The sequence below is a fragment of the Apus apus genome, chromosome 15 (genome assembly GCF_020740795.1).
Source record: "Apus apus isolate bApuApu2 chromosome 15, bApuApu2.pri.cur, whole genome shotgun sequence".
NCBI lineage: Eukaryota > Metazoa > Chordata > Aves > Apodiformes > Apodidae > Apus > Apus apus.
Genome location: NC_067296.1, coordinates 7,733,206 through 7,751,243, shown reverse-complemented (window position 1 = coordinate 7,751,243; position 18,038 = coordinate 7,733,206). Strand labels below are relative to the sequence as shown.

The window sequence follows — 18,038 nt, the reverse complement described above, 5'->3', positions numbered from 1 at the left end:
TCCTCCTGCTGAGTAGGGGAGAGCACCCCCTCTTTTTCTACATAGCAGTTGTAGGGGTTTGTAGTGATATTTATTTGTCCTCTAATAAGCACTAGGCACTAGCTAACCACAGAGCAATGTTGAACAGCTTGTCCTTGAGTTTAGAAATGAACATTAGCAGAACAATGAAACTAACTCTATTATTTTAAATTCATTTGAAACCCAGAAAATTACTTACTCAGTCTAATAATTGTAAGATTCAATTTGTCTTTCTGCTAACACTATTCAGCATTTTGAGATGACCTAGTTTAAAACAGCCAATGTCATAAATCTCCATTAAAATGCTTGCAAATACGATAACATGTTGTTTCTTCCCTGTTTGAGTTTTGAATGCAACATTATAGTTACATTAAGCCAGTTCTACCACACTGCATCTCCAGTGTACCGCTGGGAAGCTTATCATTCACATTCAACACACAACACTATTGTGATATGGTGTAAACAGACTGTTTTTCTTCTGATACTGTTCTGATGTAGCATTGGTTTTAATGGGATAAAATTACTCTTGATTTTTATTACTGTATGTAAGACCAGGATCAAACCTGGTATATTCTGACTTGGTATGATTTCTGTGGTAAAACTGCACATCAGCTTGTAATTTTTTAATACTAAGGTTACCCACACTAATTAATATTTGGATTCACCTAACTTTAAAGCTCCCTGAAGAGATAAGGAGCTAAGAGTGGAACTTAAGGAAGACAGCATGCTTAGCAGAGACTCAGGATGAGAGGAAGTAGCAGAAATAGGACACTTAAATATTTTTATAGACCTCTGAGATGCTCAGGCATCTAATTCAAGGGCTCAGGAAAGTATATATTTCTGAATGCACAGATCTGAGCCTCTTTTGGGAGTGACATGTACAAACTAGATCACTTTTGTAATAGAGAAAAAATCCTGTCATGAACATGGGTTAAGGAGAAAATTACTGTAGCCCAAGTCTTAGGCAACTCATTAGTAAGGACATTTGGATTCTGGTGCTGCTGCTGGGGAATGACTGTGCAAAAGAGTTTCATATATGTAAGGGAGGCTGAAAGATCTCCACACCGGACCCCATGACCTCATGGTTGGGGCACTGCTGAGATGTGAAAGATGCGTTTCCCACAGGCAAAGGCAACAGTTGGACACAGGTCTACCACATCCTGGGGTAGTAAGAGATCTGACCACTAAGGTATTAGTTGAAAAGGCAAAAAAGCTCAGAAGTGTTTGCATAGTTACTTGGTGCTAAATTCCTATAAACCAATACAAGGTAGGATGTTTGGGAGAGGACTAGTATTTCTTCTGGAATTCCTGCTGGTGTCCTTATTCTGCAGTGCTGAGTAAGTCCCCATCAAGAAGAGGATGGAGTACCCTAAAATTTTCTGTCTCAATGGACAGTGTAGCTCCCTGTGTTGTGGAAATCATATAGGAACTAATTAGAATTTTTGTCTTTCTGAAAGACAATGAGGCAGGTTGAGTATCTGTTTCTGCAGTGACTAATATGTTTTGCATTTAGAAAGAAAGATGCTTTGGGTTACATCTTAACAGCTCCTCAGATCAAGGGGTGAGAATGTGAATATAAAAGGTTTTAGTGGGAATATGTCTGTATGTCTAGTGAGACATCTAGTTGTATATAACCACCTTAGATCTGCAGTGTTCTAGAAAAATTATTCCTGATCTTGGCTTGTTCTCTCTCTGTTCATAAAAATATTCTCTCACAAGTGTGTTAAACTGCAGGGAAGAAAGACTTCTGTATTACAGCTTACTGTTGAATCTGTTGGGGAAAATGCTCAACATCATTCATATTTTTAATGAGGATGCCTTCTTTCTGAAACTTGTTAGGAGAGGGCATCAGTTCATTGCAGAGTAAGATGTCCTGTGAGTTCTATCTGTGGGAAGTAAGTACTCCACTTGACCTTGTCTCCTAATGAGAACAGATGATACTCTTGAGGCTGGACTTTGTGCTAAAGAGATAAACTGAAGTGAGTGGGAGTACAACAAGAATGTGAGAAACCAAACTGTGGTTTGTCAGTGTGCAACAGAAAATTTCATCTGCTATTCAGATGTAAAAAATCCTTTCTCCGAAGCACTTCAGGATTGGGATTATGAGAGATGGCCTTAAACTCTACATGCTACAGAATCACTGTAGTTCCACTGCAGTCAGGCTTCTCAGGCAATGGATGAGGTGCAATGCAAAATGAAGTCCTTGGTGGAAGAAGTGCAGCTATGGATAAGAATGGTGCATAGGTTCACACACTTGAGAAATCAAATTCTACAGAGAGTTTCAGCATCCCATGGATGGCTGGGGAAAGGGGCCAGCATGAAAGTGGCCTGGTTGGCTAGACCCTTTGTTTCTTGATCAGCTAGAAAGCACTAGCAGCCATCAGGGGTTGGTTTCACGTTAGCTGGTGTGAAGACGTGGCCTCGTGGCACGCCTGACCAGGTTGTGCAGTTTAATGTGTTTAGGACCCACCTGACGTAGGAATTAAGCTGCATCAGGAACAAAAGAAACTGCGAAGTGGAAAATGAGGGTAGATCACGGTGATGAAAAGGAGATGCAAACAGACTAAAAATATTTCTGATGGCACATTAAAAATCAAAACTGGATTTAAAAGCAAGAATAATTTTCTAAGGAGCAAGAGTCACGTTCTTGCTGTGCAGGTCAGGGAAGTGACATCAGGGTTGTTACCGTGTTGGGTGGCTCCATCGACCGGCTGCAGAGCCGTGTGTGCCACCTGCTGAGGCAGGTCACTATGTTTGGCTCCTTATGCCACGTATTTGTGCTAAATTTGTCGTCAAGAATGTTTATGCTTTGTAACAGTAGTTCAGCCTCTTGATTTTCAGAGGGATAACTTCAACTCGTCGTTACGTGAGTCGCACACTGACATGTAGCTCCGCAGCTGCTTAGCTCAGTCTAAGTCCCTGCATGACTCTGACCTCTTCTTAAACCTTAAGAATTTAACTGGGCTCCAAAATGATCTCTAATAAAGAGGCTACCGAGGGAGAAAATTACCTGTGGCAAGAAATGTGTGCACCACTGAAAGTAACCGCTTGGTGTCACCCTCTTCCATGGTTAATATTGTATGAAGTTAAGGAAATTGCTTGCTCGGTGTCTCCTTTTGGAAGCAGTATTGCAAAGTCTGGTAGCAGCAGGACTGCTCATGTAATGAAATAAATGTCGTCTTCTTTGAAATGAACTGTTTTCTGTAGTGATAATTATATCAATATACTGTATTAAATATTGCAGAGCTTCTGATTCTCCAAGGAAGAGCCTGGAATTTAGAATCTGAGTGGATGTGGTATCGAAACTGTGGGCAGATGCACTTGTAGAAGGCTGCAGCACTGCTACGATTCTGTGCTGCATGTCATAACTACTAATTTCTCAGCTCCAAAACAAGTACTAGAGCAGTTGCTGTCTTCTGCATGGAAACTATGACCATAATTTTCATTTTTTTGAAAAATATAAAATGTAGCACAAAAGTACTGTTGCAGCAATGCTACAGGATCTCATGCATAGATGATCTCATGCATAGACTGCCTGCCTTTCTAAATTAGACTGCATGAAGGCAGGATGAAAAGACCATCCTTAACCCTTTTAATCAAATAATAATTAAAGTTTTAATTTTCTTTCCTTCAGTATAGGGTCTTAAAAACTTTTAGGATTTTTGAAGGCTTTTCTATAAGAGTTGATGGAGGGTTATTGAAAGTTAAGTCATTTAACTTTTTACACTGTTCCTTTTCATCCCTCATTGTGAAGATGCACTTTTTCACTGGCAAAATATTTCACTCTAAAATCCTTCAGGGAAAACTGACCCATGCATAGCTTGGCTTGTTTTGAAATATATGTTTTTTCAGGGACTTTGGGACTGTCTCCTTGATAGAAAGGAGTACAAATTAAAAACAATCTTATAACACAATTTAGTGATGATTGGGGTAGAATAGAATAGATAACGAGAATGACTGGAGTGAAATTTTTCTGAGAACATCTCTTTTAATGACATTTCCAGTCCTGCCATGCAGCGTAAAGGGGGTAAATTAATATCTGGATTTATAATTTCTGTTGAAGCCAAAGGGTGCAATACCTTTTTATTGTAATCCTGAATTGGACTCAACAGGCTCCATGATTTTGGATGCCTGTCCCAGTAGAATCAAAGGTCTTAAATATATTCCAGTCAAGAATATCGGCTGAGAAGGGCTGCTTGGATAATGACACCTGTGCCCTACAAATGTGTGCAACCATTTAATAGATATTTAGTCCTCAAATTGCACTCTCTCCACAGATCCAGGGCAGCAAAACATTTCCTAACAGTCTATATGAAATTTACAATCCACCTTACAAAATACTAGAAGTTGCAAAATCTGCAAAGTATTGCAGGAAAACAACAGAAAAGATTAAAAGCATTGCTAGTGACTTAGAGCCTTATAGTAATGGAGAATTAGGTAACTGAAAGTGCTCTGTCATCTCAGGACACAACCCCTTTTGCACTTCACAGAGTACATGCATTCAGTCCCCAAAATAATTCCAACATTTGTAACTTGGAGCACATTGGTTTTTCATCCCAATATACTCTGATTCAGGGCTTTTAGTGGGTAAATTGTCCATTAGAACCTAGCACTTGAAAAGAAAATTTAATCCAAAATAAAGGGTTACCTTTTGTTACTTATTCCACTTTATAAAAAATGAAGAAAAACTGCTTAGTGCCTCTGTTAAAAGGGAGTAAGAATTACTTTTTTTTTTTTCCCAAACTATTTCAGTTTACCCTAATCTAGCCTTAAGAAATAATCTGACAATTCTGTGTGAAAAGAGATATCTACCTGTTATCTGTACATTGAAGTTTGAGCCATTAGTGATGGTGTGACAAAACGTGCCTATGGGAGAAGTGAAAATTGTGTGTGTGAGTACATGCACCTTTTGCTGCTTCTGACATTTTTCACCTTTCATGGGTTTTGCAGAATATGTTTAAGTTTGACGTGAAGTTGTGGCAGAAACAAGTAGAAATTTGTAAGGAAGTCATAGCTGCTAAAGACCATCTTACCATTGGATGGCACTGTAGTCCTTACTGCTCATAGCAATCACGTAATTTTACTCATAAGAATTTTAGGTCAAGCAGCGACTAATAAGGAAATGGTTAGTGGGAAAACTTTTTTATGGATAATGTAAGCTGAATAAAATACTTGCAGAGCTGGCTCTAGTTTTTCAGCATTAGATTTTAGGAAGTCTGTGTTGAAATCTTGCCAAGTTGCTTAGTTCTAAATCTCTAAATAGAGATTTCAAAATGCAGTTGGTTCTGTCATATAGGACTCAGGTACTGTGTCATTTTTAATGGCTCTCTACTGCCATTAAAAATGTTACAGGTATATTTTCTGGGGATAGGGTATTTCAATGAGAGGTTTTCAGCAATCCTTTATTTAAATACTCTTTTTCCTTACAGCGGATACAGCATATCTGAGTTTGGATTCACCTTCACCTGTGTATCCCAGAGCTACAGAATGGGTGAGTGTTTAAATCTGCAGACTCGTAGTCTTGTAAGCATAAATATTTTTCACCTCAAGTTGAAGACACGAGTATTCAAAGGAATGTCTCCAGTTTATTCAAAGTTGTGGCTGCTGTTTTTACATATGCAAGGAAGCATTAACTTAAATTTGAGTTACTGATACAAAATTAGTTTAATATTGAGACAGTTATGTCATTGGTGTCTTCACAACATGAATTCATTCAGTGCAAGCAAGCCAGTTGCAAATTTACCTGAGTTTCCTGTATGGTTTTGCAGACTGTTCTGAATTCATCACTGCCAGTGCACTTGGTTTGAAGTTACATGGGTTATATACATGAATTGCTGACTAGACTTGAGGCTGTGTATCCAAAAGCAAAGTGTCTGGCAGCAATATGACCTAGCCTCACCTCCATTGCCACCTGCTGCTGGTTTCTGTGGTATACCACCCCTTCAGTTGTGCCAACCCGACTATTTATGCAGCTGCACTTGGAAACAGAGCTGGGAACTCATCAACTCAAAAAAAAACCAACACAGAACAACAACAACTATGTTTTCTTTTGAGTGAATTTTATGCAAGATCAGGTCTCTAGTACAGTGAGCCATGTGGTGACACAATCAGTTATCTAGAACAACAAAGTACATTGATGCTGGGGCAGGAAGATTACAGAAGACAAAAATCAATTCCATAAGCCAGATTGCCACTAAAGATTTCCTCCTGAGACATCACAACAACGTCGATGATCTCTGGAATTCAGAGTAAACTGTTGTAAATTAAGTTCATATTTTAAATAATTCTGTTTGGAGCTACTTCCATATGCCATCTCCTGGTGCCAAACAAACTTAACATGGGCCCTGAGATAAAAGAGTTCTGAGCTCAATGTTGAGCTTAATGTTTATGACAAAAAAACCCACTCCTTTAAGTAAAAGCACTGTCGTCGCAGAAAATGCCTGATGTGGAATGAGTGCCTGAAATGGTTTTTACCTAGGAGTAGAATGAGAGCCTTCTAGTCTCAGGTAAGCCTCAAAGTGGAAGAAATAGTGGTAGGAAAATAACAGTACATCCATTTTAACTAGTATTTAATTTAAAAAAATTGACTGTTTTCATATTGTCCTCTAAAGGCCAGTTCTTTCTGGAGGCGTATCTTACTACTTTTGTAGGGTGTGAGTTTTATTGCTCTCAATTTATTTTCCATAAAGGAAGAGGAGCTCAGATCAACTCCTTTTCACAAGAAGAGCTCAATAAAACTGCTTGAGAAACTAACACCACATTTGGGGTGACAGATTTACACATTGTGTTTCCCCAGCACTGTATATTAACAAGTATTTTTTGGCTGAAATACTTTTTTCAGTCAGATATAGTAAAAATTTCAAATCTTGTCTAGTTTGATAAGCAGACAAGCCAGAAAAATGCTGCTGCAGGGGAAAGAAACCTCAGTGCATGGTTGGACTTGGTGACTACCTGCTAGGAGAAAAGGGACCTATGAAACTTTCTTCTAACATATTATCTGAATCTTATCTGCTCAAACACTTCAGAGTTCAGGAAGAGCAGCCAAAGTCAATTTTTGCTTAGAGTGTTTAAAACCAAAAATAAACAGAAGGTAGAAGTTGTGCGTGTGCAGGAGGAGGTGTTGGGGTGGAGAATGGACAGGGTGGTGGGATTGGGGAGGGAATGTTTTAACCTACGTTGACTCTTCTGAAGTCCTCTTGGAAGTGGACAGTGTCTTCTCAAATTACAATAAAATTGCACAAGACATAATTGTGGTGGTGGAGAGCTTGCTGGCATGTATCCAGGGGCCAGTATTCTTTCTGACCTCAACAGGTAAACGATAGCACAGATTAGAGAACAGCTTTGTCATTACTGTGTGTTACTTATCTGATTCTACAAAGCCTTAAAAATGCCTTTTGAAATGTATAAAACAGAAACACTGTTCAGGTCTTTGTCTGTTAATATTTAAAATACTAAAAAGAAAAAAAAAAGGCTTTGCTGTATGTGCAGTACTCCAAAATGCCTGTAATCCTGGGAACTCACAGTGTGCACTGTTGTGCTGGTCCAGACACAACAAAATCCTTAGTTTGTCAGGAAGGTCTCTTGCCATCTGAGAAGAGGTACCTTGATGTTCCTTTCACCCACATCTGTCTGACGATTGAGAGTTTAGTTATCCACTCTGTGGCTCCACCCTCCCCACCTGAACCACATATTCTAAGCCCAACAATCAAACTAACTTAAGTCTGTATTTAACTGGAATGGTAGAATTTCATCTGTAAAATTCTCTTTCAGTCTATTAACACCTTATTTATTGAATGTAATGGATTATAAAAGCAAGAGGGACTAATGTTCTTGGAATAGTTTGCTGTTTAGTGACAGATCACCACAATTTTTCAGAGCTGTTCTGTTCCAAAAGAAGCACCAAGAATGGTTGTGCCTTGAGATATAATTCCTCCCAAGTCCATAATATCGGTGAGGAGTAGAAATTGTTTGACATCATCTTTTATGATGCAGCCCTCTTCTTTTGTTATGTGTAATCTGCTCCGTAATTAAGAAAAAAGGGTCAGGTGTAAGTGCTTTACTGCTGCTTCCCTGGTATGTGAATTGTATAAGTAGCATAGAGAAATGCCTTTTCTTGAACAAGTTTTCAATGGATTGAACAGGGGATTCAAGAAGGAATTCTGATCTGGTATTTGGATTTTATTTCAAGTATAAAAGAGAGAAACTGAAGCACTGTTACCACATTAAAGCATTGCTATATATTCTGCCTATGGTGTGTCCAGCAGCAGACAGATCCATTTCTCCTTTTACTTAGGAATGTAAGTATTCCATGTGTCATTTTTATTGCAGAGTTATGGCAGTTTGTTACCCACATTTTGCTTCTTCATGTATCCTATGAGAATGAGGGTTGGGGCAACGTTTGCAGCTCGTGAATTTTCCGGTATATTCTGTACAAACTGACTAGTCACAGCTTGGCTTTATATTTCCTGAAAGAGGAATAGTATTAAAGCTTGTTTTGAACAGATCTTGAGAGGTAAAATTAGGCATCAGCTACAGGGATGTTTCTGCTAAATGTTTGCCTATGAGATGCTCCAGCTGAGCTCTACAGAATGTATTGGAAGTGGAAGGCAGAGTTGCTGGGAATAGAGTGTAGGATGTATCACAGAATTTGAGATAACAGTAGGGCTAATCAGTGAATTCCACTATTTTGCCTCTCATGACCTTCTCCCAGACACATGTTCCATTTTCAGCTCAGCACCTTACAACATTGATCTTCCATTACAATATCTGTGGGGGTGTCCCTTTCTCTCCATTAATGTGAGCACCACTAAGAAATCAGTCAGGGAGAGGAATACTAGGGGTACAAAGTGTATTTGAGCAGGGACTGAAAGCATTCAGATGAACCAAAACAGCCCCAGATGGATGAAGATTCTGAAATATTCTAATTCGTTTTGAGTGCTTCAGTAGTTTTGTTAAGTATAAACCTATATCTTTAGTTCTGCTTGTAGCTCTATTCTTGCAGAAAGTATCTTTGAATGAGGCTTATTCCAGTGCTGAAATGAGTGAAGGATTAGCCTGTATACTTGGAAGGTTTTTGTAATTTTATATACCAGTAATACAGTAAGTGATATTCCAAAATCATTTTCATATGCTATTTTTAGATTTTAAACATTTTGGAGCAGATACTTTGGGCATCCAAATGCACGTGTAAAATTATTTACAAAAGCATTAGGAAGATGAACGTTACAGTATTATCTGCCATATCCACATGCTGACACTAGTCAGTACCTGCAGTAGAGATAGAATGTGAATACAGTTGTGCCAGCTGCATATGTAGTCAGAACAATGAACAGTTTTATATGTGTTTTGAACTTAATTTTGCATGTTTAGCTTATTTAAAAATCAGTTACCTTTTCTGTCTGTAGCATCAGACAGCATGCCACATATGAATAATTTTTGAGGGCTCTTGCTAAAGGATTAAATCACAAGCTCTCCTTATGTATAAATAAAGGCCTTCCAGCAGGGATGAATCTCTTTATTGTAACTGATAAAACAGGAAGAAGTTTAACCAAATCAATTTATTCTGGCTTCTACAAAAAATGCTGTCTGTGAAAACATAAAAACACTTACAAAATGTCAACATTTTGCGCTCCTATCTGCATGTAGATCAATATAGAAGGGTCACAGTAACCTCTTGGAGGGCAGGTCTGCTTGACAACCAAAACTAGTAAGTATCTAAGGTTCCTGAGAAAACCCACACTTTATCCATGAAGTATCTGCTCTCAACAGGATAATTTATCAGATAGATCTGAATGATTTTGTATTAGGATGGTTTATTGTAACTTTGCAGTGTAGCAGAAGTAAGACTGTCATCAATATAGACACAAAACTGTGATAGTTCTAAAGTCTTAAAGTTTCTGCTATGTGTACAGAGACATGGTTTTTGCTACCTTCCATCTAGTAATCTCTGGTATCATTGCAGAGCTGTGAGTGTCTGGTTTACATTTTATTGGGTTTGTATACAGCAAAGTATGTTTTGTGAGATGTTTGCTGGATCAATTCCAATTCTTTCTTCAAGGCTTTATTCATAGGAACATTGTTGGGAAGACTGATGCTGATCCTTTTGGTAATGGAGACAGAGATGCAAACTCTCACCTCTGTAACAGATACCACATGCGCTGCCTTCTAATGCTTAATAGAGAAAGCAGTTGCCACTGAGGCCTGTCCTGTGCTTAGATTAAGAAATTTTATGTTGGTGGTGGCTGTTCATCTTAGATCTTATTTAAGGACTTAAATATCTTAAGCTGCTGTACAGCATTTGCTTGTTTTTCTTGTTGTATATTCTGTAGTAACAGCTGTAATGTGATGATTTACAAGAATATTGGTTCACGTCTGACAAGAGAGGGGAAAAAAAAGGAAAAAAGGCTTCATTGTTCCTTTTTCTCACAGGGTTTTTACACTTACATAACTGAATCAAGTCAAATGGTGTTACTTCTGATTTTAGTATGTCATAAGAATTGGGCTATTAAAGGATAACAGCAAGAAAAGAAAAATTTGTTTTCCCGAAGGAAGAGAATGAAAGGGTGAAGAAGGAACAATGCTTAATGTGTGCTTTGCTACAGAAATCTTGGCTCATGTGGATTGCATTAAACCAAGAAGCTGCCCACAGGAAGAACCAAATGACACTTTTGGGTGCTAGCTGACCACTTGTTGACCAAAATAAAAAATTAAAGCCTTCTTTGTCACCTATAGATTGTAATAATTTGATTAACATAGCAGCTATGTCCAGTTGTTGTGCAAAGAGTTAGTTTAGTGACAAGCTGAAAATCAGTGTAGTGCAGAAATGTCAGTATCCATTAACTATATTTTGATCAATTTCTAGAACGTCATTGATACAAGTTTAAATATTGGTTAAGATTTGGCTGTCAGTGCTATGACATGTATGTAAGTGTGTGTGTGCAGATGTATAAGATCTTGCAAATATATTTATTTCTTCCAGCATGAAAGAAAACTGACAAATATCAAGAACAAGTAATGAAACAGAAGCTGTGATAATTCCTTGGTACAGTCAGGAATTGTTTCTAAGATACAAGTATCCAGTATAAAATCTCTATGAAGCCCTTTGTTCACAGTATTGTTTATAAATATTATTGCTTTTTTGATTCCAGGGGCTTTTTTAGTGCTTAGTTAACAATAAAGGCAAGTAGTTACCTTTTTTTTTCCCCCCCATTACTCTGTGCTTTTATGTGATGAAATTGAATAACATTTGTATTCCCTAATTGTGAGCACATCTTACATTCTAAATACCTAATCAGCTTTTAATTACCTGTACAGTAGATCAAAAAATACAGCGATTTAGAACTAGGTGCAGTTGTGTTACAAGGAAAGTACAACTTGTGTTGACAGTGGATTAAGTAAGGGCAGCTAACTTCTCATTTAGCTATCCAGTTTACTGTGCACAAGTCAGTAGTATGAATTTCCACCTCTCTTCTTGGTCACCAGTTAAAATTACTGATTCCTTGCCCCCATAATGCCATCCTGTATTTGACAGTTTGATGCTTATTTTGATGAAAATGAAGCTGAGTCCTTATTAGAGGTTAGGAAACTTTGACAATTATCTCCTTAAAGCAGTAATTCATTTGTTCTAATAAAACTGCCAAGAACTCCAGAAGGGAAGCAGGCAAACAAAATTCCTTTTGAAAGGTCTTTGTATGACTGTGTATGGCTTCCAGAGTCAGCAAAATCAGATCAAATTTCATTTTTAGAATTAAATTTTAGAGTAACTATTTTACAGTTTGTTTCAGGGCCATATTAATGTGTTTGTTGGGATTTTGTTCTTTTGGGTTTTTTTTACACAGAACTTTTAAGATGTAACAAAACTGAAGTCCATTTTTCCAGCAAAACATTTTCAGATATTAGAACATCTTGTTTTATGAGGTGAAAAATCTCTGCTGCCAGAGCATAGTTTTAACTGCTGGAAAAGGCAGTGTCTTCACAGAAAACTGGACTATTTTTGAGTAAAGAAGCATGCAGATCAATGAAATACATGCCACCATTCAACATTTCAGTGAATCACAAAAATCTATGGCTTTATTTTCCTTATCTGAAACAGAAATATAGAGCTAAGCTTGTAAGAGAAATGATTGAGTACGGGTTGAGTTTTTTAGCAAAACATTATTTGTCTGAAAAGGAAGTTTTGTTAGAAGAGAAAACCCTTCTGGACATGTTGTACTTCTTACAAAAAACTTCTGAGATCCAGAATGAAATAGCTGTTCAAAGTAAGAGAATGTGAGAGACTTCCCCATTTTGGAAAATCATAAAGTCCAGTGGTTAGCACTGTCACTCACAGGCAAGTCTTAACTTTTGTCTCCAGTGTCTCAGAAAAGTGCCTTGAAGAAATGGCTGTTTGAAATTTGGCTGCCTATAGAAGGGTTATGTGTTCATGTTCTCCCCTTGGAAAAAAATTGGAAAGTCTTCAGTTTGTTCCAGTCAGGAAGGCAATTAAATGTTGATACTTTAGAATTTTTCTCAGATTTTTTTTCTGCTGTCGAGCCACAAGTGAATTAAGTAGCAGTTTAAGTACAATGTCTTCTTACTGTGCATGTTGGTTTCACTCTTCCTGGTTTAGGATATGTACATATCATGTTTGTCTTACATCTGTTCCCCAGATGAGCAATGCCATCAGATGCATGACCCACGTAATGGCTTGAAGTTCTGGCACTGTATCACTGGTTACAATAGATGGGGCTGTGTACACCCAAAACCAAAAAATGTGTGTTTGGACAGTAAGATGATTTGGGCTTGTTTGTGTTTAGGTTTGCACATTCTGCACTTAAGCCATTGATCCCAAGTAAATCATGAGGAAGAGAAAAACCATTAAATAAGTTATTCAAAATATCATAGTGCTTGTCAAATTAAAGATTTCACAAGCAGCATCCAACCAATTGTTTTTGCAGTACAGCAGGTTTTTTAGGGATTAGAGAAAATCTGGACTGTTCTGAGAAAAAATCCATCTGAAGGGAGGTCAGAACTTTGCATTAGAGCCTAAAAGTCCAGAGGACTGTGGGAAATGTTAAATTGAATAAGTTTTGCAAACTGTTGATTTTATTTCTTCACTGGTGTGAAGCAGCTCATATCACTGTAAAGCCTGGCATGGGAGAAGTACAGTACTATTGCCCAAACAGTGGTAAATACTCCATAGGGAGACTTTGGTCAAATAGAGGTAGACTAATGAGGTGATAACTATCAGAGTATCTATGATAAATTAAGAGATTAATCTGTGGCTGCTTTGAAAATAAAGTATTTAGTGCTCAAACTAAGAGCAGTCAATAAGAATTTATAAAGGGAATGGAAAAAGAATGTTACAGTTATGGTTTAAATGTTAAGGGATTAGGAAACTTGTATTTCACAACTACCTTTAATTTTGTCTTTATGAAAGAATGTAAATTTTATAAGAATTATTTTTTTTTCCCCCACATCAGGCAATGTGATCAGTTCTTTGGTAACTACAGGGAGAACACTAAAGGTGCTAAGCATTGTGATACTGAACATTTGACGAGTTAACCTGCTGGGTGATCCACGGTGTAGATATTTATTTGCCTGGTCAGAGGAGGTGTAGACTAGAACAACAGAAAGCCTCTAGGGTAGTCTAACATACTGGACTTAGGTATATAAAGAGTGCCCAGGAATGTTTGTGGGCTTTTAACTCCGATTAACGTTTCTGAAGTCAACATAAATTTCTCAGTGATAATATAATGTGACAAACATTCACTTTAATATATGTACAGATGTAGCTAGGTGTAGCTTATAGCTCACATCATAGAGGCTTTCCTGTGAGCAGACAGGATGGTATTTTAGCAGTCCTGAATTTTATCACTGAGGATTTTATCAGTTGGCATAGATAAGTATGCCTATATTGCTACTGGTAATTAGCAAGTTACAAAGATAATGAGAAAACTAAGATAAACAAGAGATTTATTAGACACTGGCACCCCAGTTGAAACTCTTCATGGAACAAATATCTGGACTTTGGGCAGGGCGTTTTTTCCATGCAGAGTGGGTATGCTATTGTCCATATTTGTCTCATTTCAGCCTAAGTAGTTCCAGATTTCATCAAAACACAATGTTTGTGAACTTTTTCCACTTATGTCTCTAATGACTGGGCATACTCAGCTGAACAGGGATTTGAACACTCCACTTCGGGTGTGAGCCTGATGATCATGACCTAGGCAAAAATAAAATGGTGAAATTGGCTTCTGGAATGTACATGCAATGTGCTGTGCTTGAGTCTAGTTTAGCTTCAAACCACTGAAGGATGTGCATACCTCATTCCCAAAAGGTCCTTCCTGTTTTGAGTTGAACAGGAATACAGTTCTTTAAGAGGTACTGAAATATAGAGAGCTGTCTGCTGGTGTTTGATGAGCAGCCCCAAATTCCAGTGTAATTGAAACTCAGCGTTTTCTGTGAAGAGCCAAAGAACTCCAACAAATAGGGAGGTGATGGGCTTCTTCAGAAGATTTTTTTGAGGATTAAATTTTAAATAACTGCTACATAAAAATTCTTTTTCCCAGAATTAATTCAAAGTTAAACTACCATCAGTTTTATAGGAACAAGTCACTAACACAATGTAAGAGATTAAGAGATTGTTTTTCTGTCCTTAAGCTGCTTTCTGGATTTTGTGTATTCACACTGCAAACTTTTTCAGTTTCTGCTTAAAGACCTGTTTAATATTTAACTCAAATAAACAGCTGTGATTTTTAAAATACAAAACTAGCTATTGCTGGCCAAAAAAACTTTGGATTATTTTGTTTCAAATATTTAAATATATATATAATTTAAGAATGGACTTTTTGTAATACTTCAGGAAGTGCTGCAAAAAGTAGAATGGGAAGTAATAAGTATTTAAGGATATCTTTTCACTGTGTGTGCCATTTGTGTTAGTAAGATTTGTTCTGAGTGTTAAGAAGCTGCTGTGCCGAAAAACAAAAGCAAAATATTAGGTCTGCCATAGTTAATTTAATTTTCTGCTGATTTGCCCTCAATCTCCTTTTCTTAACTCACTCTCCTCAGCTACTGTGATAAGTTTCTACTTGTTGCTGTTTTTTTCCATAGTAAATTTTTTGTCCCAGTGCCAGCACATTATGTTCCTGGTTAGAGCCATGACGTCAAATGGTATCTGGCTCCAGGCCAAAGAATGCTGCTGGGAAGGAGTGAATGAATGAATGGATTTTTCAATTCACATTGTAGTTGCCTCTTTCAGAGCTAGGAATCTTATGTAATGTTCAGTCAACTGGCTAATATGAATTTATCAGTGTTTCTTAATAGAACTAGAAGGAACTTCAGAGTGGGTTCACAATATGTTCAGCAACTTAGGAGAGGTATTGTGATAAACTTGAAGTTCAGAACTAGAACCATAAAGGAAGAAATATGTGATTCAATGCATAGTGGCTGCTAAATTCTAAATACATTATGAGAAAGAGTCTTGTGCCTGGAATAGTTACTATCTAGTGTTCAGAAACTGAAAGGGAGGACAAATTCCAAATTATAAATTTTTTGTGATCTCATGTAGTATTCATTTCTGTCAAAAATAGTATACCTGTAATTCTGCACAACGGGACACTCCTTTTATTTGTACATTTGCAAAACTGAGGGACCAAATTGTAATTCAAATCAGAATTCCCACTGTAAATTCAGTAATCCCAAAAAGCTGTTGTTGCTGGTTTAATTGCTGGTTGCTGATCCTCAGGATCAGACCGTGACAGCACTGTATCTAGACCAGTTTGCTAACGTCTCTGAACAGCCTGTTTCAGTATTTGTTTGTGCTCTCAGTGAAAAGTGTTTTCTGTCTATCTAGTCAGAAGCTCCCATTTCAGTTCTGACCCCTGCCTCCTCCCACTATGCACCACAGGAAACAGCCTTGGTCTGGATTCATCCTTCTCTCCTTTTAGCCATTGCAAGGTCTCTCTGAGCTGCCGCTTGTCTAGGCCAAGCCAGGGACAGTTCCCTCCTCATAGGTGCTGCAGATCTCTGGCTGTGCTGGTGGCACCGACAGTGTATTCCCACTTAGGAGAGTTTATGCAGTATTGTAGATACAGATACGCTAATTTTTCTCTCGACTTAGTTAAGAAAAAAAGGATGCAAACGATTATCATGATTAAAAAGATGAAAAAATAAAATATTGTCTAAGAGAAACTGAACTTTAACTTCAAACTATTTGGATACCAAGATAAAACACTAGCAACAAAATAAGCTACTTTGAAATGTATAATAAGGTTCTGGAATCAGATATGAAGAAAACATCTATGAGATCAGTTGGACTACGGGAACTTTGTTAGGGAGGGCTTACTCAGAGTCATAGAATACATTAATCAGTTTGTATTTAGGGGCTGGCAGTCATTTTGCACTTATGCTGAAATGGAACAGGTAACCTCAGCCAGCTTCTCGCAGGGTCTAGATTCTGTTGTATGAAGTTTTAGTTGTTGCAGTCAATTTCCATGTCCTTTCTAATGACCAAAGTAATGTGGTAGGAATCATCTTTCTATGCCAATACTGTACATGCTCACCTTCAGTTTAATTCTTCACCAGAATTCAGCAATGGGATGTCTGGACAGGGTAAACTAGATATTTAGAGCAACCACAGAAGTTCACTAATGGACAGATTTGGCAGGAGAACAGTCCATGCTCTTGAATTTATAAGCAATAAACCAATCCACATATGGAAGATACACTGATGTATTATGTGGAGGATCAGTGGTCCAAGAGCTGCCAAAGAGGGAACAATAGCATGGGATACCATCTGGGGTCCATGGAGCCTTCTGATGTCTACAGCCAGTAACTGTTGAATTAAGGACTGTCTAATAGTACTAAGGGCTCTTCTATAAGACACAGTGAAGAACAATACTAAGCATATCCTTAAATTAACAAATCTATACATGTCTCATAGAGTGTTATGATAATAGACGTCTTACTATTTCATCATTAAAAGACACTGTAATCCAGATTTTTAAAAAGTCATGTTTTGAAAATAATTTTGCTAATCACTGCTACTCTTACATGAATACAAAGGCACAATTTTAAGTCTTTCACTTGGTAGGAAACAGTTGTAACAGTTGTAACTATTTCGGAATCCAAAAGATGCAAAATGCCCTGTTGTAGAAAAATACCTGGATTTTACCTCTTCATACCTCTCACCTACACAGTATATGCCTCCAAAAATAATTGCAACAGCCATTTTTCTTAGTAAAAAGAAAGTTTTCCTTAGTAATTGCAACAGCTCCCTTTTTTCTCACAAAAGTAAATGGCACAGTAGTGGGTGTGGGAACTTTGTAATGGGTGGACCTCAAAACTTCACATTTTATTTGGGTTAGTTCCCCAAAATTTCCATGCTCCTAGCCCACCAATTCAAACTTTTTTGATCAGCAGAATTAAGCACAATATAATAGGACTGGCTTATATGGTGGCACTTTTGAATCCAGACAGTGTCACAACACATAAGTAGAAAGAGGTAAATCATGACAATTAACTGCACTTCCTTGAACCTCCCCAGAAATATTCTGGTTTATTCACAGCAAAGGTTCAAAAATGCTCATGTTTTAATTGAACCACTTCACTCATCCCTAAATGAAAACAGTTGAAAACAGTGTCCAATGTACATAGCCCCAGGCACTGTAAAACAATCAAATGAAAAGACTTTTCTTTGTCTTGTTTATTTACTTGGAGCTAAAGAAAAATGCTAAAATTCTGCCCTTGAACAAATCACTGCTTTTTACATACTTTACCCCATGCACTGCTTCCAGTTTTTTCCTAACTTACTAGTTGTTTTTGTTTTTATTTGTGTTTGTATATTTTTCTATATCTTATTTGTTTACTTCTCCTGCTTCTTAAAATTGTCTCTTCTCTTTAGAACTGGGAGAGAAGGAAAGAAATTGAGGTGAAACCACAACATGTTTTCATTTTCATGTAACAAACAGCTCTTTTTTTCACAAGCTTCTGCAGGCACTAAATACCAAATATGGCTTGAGACAATAAATTATAACGTTCTT

At 37.5% G+C, this 18,038-nt stretch overlaps 1 long non-coding RNA gene across 4 annotated transcripts in view; it reads left to right on the top strand.

Annotated features, from left to right (window-relative positions):
* Positions 1 to 18,038, top strand: part of LOC127391104 (uncharacterized) — a 150,585-nt gene that overhangs the window by 2,581 nt on the left and 129,966 nt on the right. For all 4 annotated transcript variants that reach the window (XR_007891003.1, XR_007891001.1, XR_007891000.1 and 1 more), the window contains exon 2: positions 5,448 to 5,509. This is a non-coding gene — a long non-coding RNA (uncharacterized LOC127391104). The remainder of the gene's footprint in view (positions 1 to 5,447; positions 5,510 to 18,038) is intronic.